Below are 6674 nucleotides of genomic sequence, written 5' to 3'. Positions count from 1 at the left end.
AGTGTGGAGAACATTCTAGAACTTCCTGGCAAGACTTGAACTACCTTGCAAGACGCTGAGCCACCTCACAAGAAACAAACACAAGAAACTCCATTTTAGAGAACTAATAAAGTGTGACACTGGGGCCCAGCCAAGAAGCGGAACCATTGCCAAGAATCAACAGATGGTCCAAGGAGCCGCCTCAAAAGTGTGCGGGGGAACCCCAGTAAGACCTCGTTGAACCTGACCGATGCCAAAAAGCCTGCCAAGCCGCCTAAAGTGTGGAGAAACCCAGTAAGACTTGACTGGGGCAGTAAAGACATCAGAGAGCCAGCCAAGCTGTCCATTTAAACCCAGGTAGAGACACTGATTTTCCAGAGAGCAGGGAACCAAGGAGACATCAACTCCTGCTCTCTCCCACTCTCCCCGGGGTGAGCACACCGATGAAGGCAATGCTTGTTGGGACTATGATGCCGGAATGCTAGGTGTGAAGAGTGCTGTTATTGTGCCCTGATGCTCAGACTTGCTCCAAGACTTTTATCCTTAGTAGTCTGAGTTATTTTTAGATTGTTTGATTGTGTTAGCAGTAAATAAACTGAGCATTCGAAAATGTCTAAGAGCATGAATTATTGATCGTGCCGCTGGTGACAGCAACTCCCTTAAAATCTCTTCATTTCCAGCAAGTAAGGTTGTGTCATGTGCATATCACAGGCTTAATAAGTCTTCTCAAATTCTGATATCTCTTTGTTCTTCATAAAAGCTGCCGTCTCTGATGATTTTCTCAGTATACAGATTGAATAAGTAGAGTGAGAGGCTACAAGCCTGACATATATCTTTCTTGATTTCAAACTGTGCAATATTCCCTTACTTTGTTCCTGTAACTTCCTCTTGATCCATGTCCAAGTTCCAAATGAGCACAATGGAGAGTTCTGGAATTCCCCCTTTTCAAGGTTATCCATAGTTTATTGTAAACCACAAAATTTAATGAATTGTTGTCAATAAAATACATGTCAACCTCTTTCTGGTATTCTCTGTTTTCAACCAAGACCCCTCTGACATCTGTAATGACATCCTTGTTCCATGTCCTCATCTAAATCCAGCCTGAACCTCGGGCAGCTCTCTGTCAATGTACAGCTGTAAACTTGATTGGGTTCCAGTCAGCAAAATGTTTCTTGCATGTGACACCGATGAGATTGGTCTTTAATTTAAACAATCTGTTGGGTCACTATTCCCTGGAATGGATACAAATATGAATCTTTTCCAGTCAGTTGGCCACGTAGCTATTCCTGGTATTGATGGGTGAATGCTTCCAGTGCTTTATCAAATTGGTGAAACATTTCAATTGGTATTACATCAATTTATTAAACAGTGAAAACAACCCAAACACCACACATACTCACTGTCATGGTCAACCCATAACAACCCAATAGGACAGGATAGCCCTGCCCATGACACAGTTTCTGAGACTAACTGTTTAAGATCATAGAAAACTCCATCTTTCTCCCGAGGTGTGCTTTTGAACTGCTGACCTTGCAGGTAGCAGCCCGACACATAACCATTATGCCTCTTGAGCTCCACATTAATTCCTGGAAACTTGTTTTTGGCTAATGCTTTCAGTGCAACTTGAACTTCTTCGTTCAGTACAGTTAGTTCTTGCTCATATGCAACCTCCTGAAATGATAGAACAGTAACTAGTTCTTTTGGTTACAGTGACTCGCTGTGTTCTTTGCATCTTCTCTTGATGCTTCTTGCATCATTCAACATTTTTCCCATTGACTCTTTCAAGATTTCAACTAGAGGCTTGAACTTTTTGTTGGTCTTTCACTTTAAGGAATGATGAGGATTTCAAGTACCAGCAGGGTCACTGAAATGAATATGTTTCAGCTGAGCTTCCACACTAAGAACAGACCGTCAGGAAAGAATTGGCCACCCACTTTGGAGGATGTAGCTGCGGAAAACTTTATGCAATGTCAAATACTGAAGATCTAATGAAGGGAAGAAAATTCGAGAGGAGGCCAATAGTTCAAGTTGAGCATTACTTTCTTAGCGTTAGCAGCAGGATGAGACTAATTAAAATGAATAGCACTGCCTGAACATTACTTTCATTCCATTAGCAAATGATCCACCAAAGTAAATATTTACCAAAAAATAATTTTGAAGAAATGGTTGCAAAATCATTGTACAATTCAAGTCAATATATAGGTTCCTCTAAGTGTATAAGGGATATTTAATATTATAGTCTTCATTTGACTCCAAAGGTTTTTGGAACATGGAGTTAAAGTAGTTAACACGAACAATTTGTCACGTTATCTTGAGCTTACTGCACTCAATTTTTAGGTCTGAGAATACATGATGTTGTGTAACAAGATGCTCCATTACCTGGCCACTTTAATGCATTATTTTGACTTCCATAATCTCTCTGCTTTTACACTTAGGAAGTGACTATACTGTTAAACTATAGTATTAGCAATAACATTCAATTAACACTCTCACTTTGGGCTAAAATTATACTTCACTAACACCTATCTTCCTGCCTTCTGCTTTCTTGCTAAATGGTTGCTAATCTAACAGCTCACCTACTCCAATTTGCACTTAATATTATTGCTAATTTGGAGCAAATTCACATCTGTAAAAACAAATGTACGATTTTTTTTGAGAATCATAGGATGCAAAACAAATTAATCTTTCAACTAACATGGATTTAATGGCCATCAACATGTGTGGGAGATTATGTAAGGTTGGCCAGTACAAGATGGAAAAAATATAAAGAAACATGTCTGTGTTCAAGGAATGCACAAAAGAATGAATGCAGACCTGGAAAACATATATTGAAATACTTAGGAAATGAAAAATAAGAAAATAAGGTTAATTGAGTTAAAGTTCTAAATCTGGCCTGAACCTCTAGCAGCTCGCTGTCAATGTACTGCTGCAACCATTGTTGGATGATCTCAAGCAAAATTTTACTGACCTGTGATGACAGTCAACAAATTTAAAAAATAACAGTCAATAATATTATTCGACAGCTTGAGCATTCTGTGGGATCAGAAGAGGATGTAAAAGAAGAGATATCATTGCTGATGTCAGATGGATCTAGGCCAAAAGCAGAGAATACTAACAACATGTTTATTTATGTTTTATTGATGATGCAAAGTCTTCAACTGTGGATCATAATAAACCATGGGTAAACTTGATATGAATGGGAATTCCAGAACACTTCATTTGATATTTGTACATGGATCAAAATTTGACCAGAAGAAGGGAATACTGCATGGTTTAAGTCAGGAAAGATGTGTGACTCAGTTGTATCCTTTTCCCATACTTATTCAATCTATATGCTGAGCAAATAATCAGAGAAGTTGGATTACATCAAGAAGAATGTGGCATCAAGATTGGTGGAAAGCTTATTAATAGCCTATGATATGCACATGACACACCTTGCTTGCCAAAAGTGAGGAGGTTGTGAAGCACTTGCTGATTATGATCAAGGATTACAACTTTACTGGGGATTATAACTCGATGTACAGAAGACAAACATTCTCACAATTGGAGAAATAGGTCAATGGAGAAAGATTGAAGTTTTCATGGATTTTGTCCTCCTTAAATCTTAATCAATTCTCCTGAAAGCAGTAGTCATGTCATCCAAAGACATGCTGCATTGGGTAAATCTGCTGCAAAAGACCTCTTTAAAGTATTGAAAAGCAAGGATGTTACTTTGAAGACTAAGGTGTGCCTGACCCGAGTCATGATATTTTCAATATCCTCATATGCATGTGAAACTTGAGCCTTGTATAAAGAAGACTGAAGAAGAACTGATGCATTTAAATTGCGGTGCTGAAGAACAATATTGAATGTACCATGGACTGCTAAAAGGACCAACCAATCTGCCTTGGAAGAACCAAGGCAAGAGGGCTCCTTAAAGGCAAGGATGGCAAAGCTTTGTCTTCCATACTTTGGACATGTCGTCAGGAGGACTGGTCCCTGCAGAAGGACATGTGTTAGGTAGGGTAGAGGGGCAGAGAAGGAGAGGAATGCCTTTAAAAAATGGATTGGCACTGTGGCTGCAACACACAGTGGGCTTCGACAGAGGAATCATTGTGAGAATGATGCAGAACAGGGCAGTGGTCCATTCTGTTGCGCAGACAGGTCACTATGGGTCTGAAATGACTCAGTGGCATCTATCAACAAGAGTTAACGTGTGTTTTCCTAAAAGCGATGGTCAGTTTTCATACCAGGGTGCCTGGTGTGTTGCCATGATGTTGGAAGCTGTGCGACTGCTATTTCAAACACCAGAGCTTCATCCAAAGTGAAGAGGGTTCAGCAGAGCTTCCAGACGAAGAACAGATGAACATGAAGGAATCGGCTGTCCACGTCTTAAGAATTAGCCACTGAAAACCTTACGGATAACATTGAAACATTGACTGATCCTGGAAACCTCATGAATAGAAGCAGAACACCGTAAGAAATAGTGTCAGAAGATGATCCTTCCGGTCAGAAGACACTCAAAATATCACTAAAGAAGGTCTGCCTTCTCACAGTAGAGTCAACCATAATGACGTGGCTGGAGTAAATCAGTGGGAGTAAAGCCTTTGAAACTTTCATTTGCTGATGAAGCCGAACCCCATGTGAGAAGGAACAGCTACTAATAACAAGTAATCGCTGACACTGGGCATGCACAAAGTACGAATCCGTTAAAATTGAAAACTGTGAGCAATGAAGTGGAACACATAAAGATTGATGTGCTTGCTGACAGGGAGTCAAATAAACGAATCTGGCCATTTTGATTCAGAAAATCATATGGCTCACTATGCCAGCAATGAGTCAAGAGGAATGGCGCTGCGTTCATCATCAAAAAGAACATTTCAAGATCTATCTGGAAGTACAATGTTGTCTTTAAAATGAAGATATCTATTCATATACTAGGAAATGCAATCAATAAAACTATTATTCAAATTTTAGTACGAATTACTAAAGCTATGACTGTGCAAATTAAAGATGTCTACCGATGTCTTCAGTCAGAACTTGATCAAACATGCGCTCAAGCTGTATTGTTAATTATCAGTGAATGGAATGCAGAAGTTAAAAAAGAGGAAAGAAGAGTAGTTGGAAAATAATGGCTTAATGATAGAAATGAGCTGCAGTTCACACGGTTGAATTTCGCAAATCAGACAAATTATTCATCGCAAACCTATTTTTCCAACAACACAGAGTGAATACACCCATGGACTTCTCCAGATGGAAGAGACAAAATCAAACTTGTGGGAGGGAAGTTTGGAGAAGTTCAGTATGAGCAGTAAACTGCGGAACAGACCATTAATTTTTCATGTGTAGATTCAGGTTGGAGCTGAAGAAAATCAAAACAAGTTCTAGGGCGAAACACCAAGTGCATGCCACAGAGCAGCGAGGGGAGCTGAGCAATGAAGTTCACGAGGAATCCCAAAACTAGACATCAGAGGAAGGACATGACACTTCATCAGACTGGACCAGAAAACACTCATAAAGGTCAACAGACAGACCTGGAACTATTTATAGGCTTTTCTTTTTTTCTTTTTCATGTCTCTCTAGATAAGATAGGGAGGATAAACAGTCCTGAGGAGAAAACAACAGGATCAGTGGTTGGGGGGGGGGGGGGGGAAAAAAAAAGGGGGGGGGGGGGGGGGGGGGGGGGGGGATTGGAGAGGGGAAGGTGGAGAAAAAGAAGGGAGCGCCAACAAACCCAGACATAAGGTTACAACAAGTTATGTAAAATCAATGGTGAGGAGAGCAGAGGATGCCTGGTGGGGCTTAACCATGTGCAATTTAGCTAAGAAGAATTTTTTTAAAAAAAACCTATTTTATTAGCATATAATTCACACATAATACAATTCAATCATTCAACCACATTAAGAAGAGTTGTACAATCATCACCAAAGTCAGTTTTAGAACATTTTATTCAATCTAGTGCTTAGCATTACTGGGAGCAGATTGAAGGCTGAACATGACAATGGGACAGGAGGAAAGTAAAAGGAAATAGTGGAAAGAAGTAGGAGGCAAAGGACATTTACAGAGGTATAAATACAGGTATAAACATACATAAATATATTTATATATAATGATAGGGAAATAGATCCATTTGCATATATTTATATGTTAATTATTAAGGTCAAAGATGGACAGTGGGCCTCTACTCAAGTACTCCCTCAACACAAAAACACTTTGTTCTAATAACCTGGCATTCTGTGATGCTCACCTTCCCGACATGATTGCTGAAGACAAAATGGGAGCATAAGCAAATGTGGTGAAGAAAGCTGATGGTGCCTGGCTATAAAAAAATATAGATCAGGATGAAGCTGTCTTAGCCAGTTCCCTGCTTCAGCTGACCAGGCTCACTTCCTGCAAGACATCCCTGAGGAGAAGCCACATGGACCTACCCCGGTACAGCCCTGGGTGCTGGAGCACCCATGTGGAGACTCCTGCCAGAACTGAGATGTTTGCACATTCACTGATTTGGCTTTCCTCCTGCAGTCATCATCATAGTGTTTGTTTTGTGAGATGGAGGCGGACTTTGTGCATTGGTGTTGGACATATGGGTTAATGGGTTAATGTTGGACTTGTGGGCTTGGGTAGCATTGGGTTGGGATGTTTTCTTGATGTGCACTTACCCTTTATATAAAACTCTCTCTTATACATGAGTTTCTGTGGATTTGTTTCTCTAAAGT

The sequence above is a fragment of the Echinops telfairi genome, unplaced genomic scaffold (genome assembly GCF_000313985.2).
Source record: "Echinops telfairi isolate 266 unplaced genomic scaffold, ASM31398v2 ScPeMD7_4225;HRSCAF=4972, whole genome shotgun sequence".
NCBI lineage: Eukaryota > Metazoa > Chordata > Mammalia > Afrosoricida > Tenrecidae > Echinops > Echinops telfairi.
Note: the sequence above shows the minus strand (reverse complement) of the source record.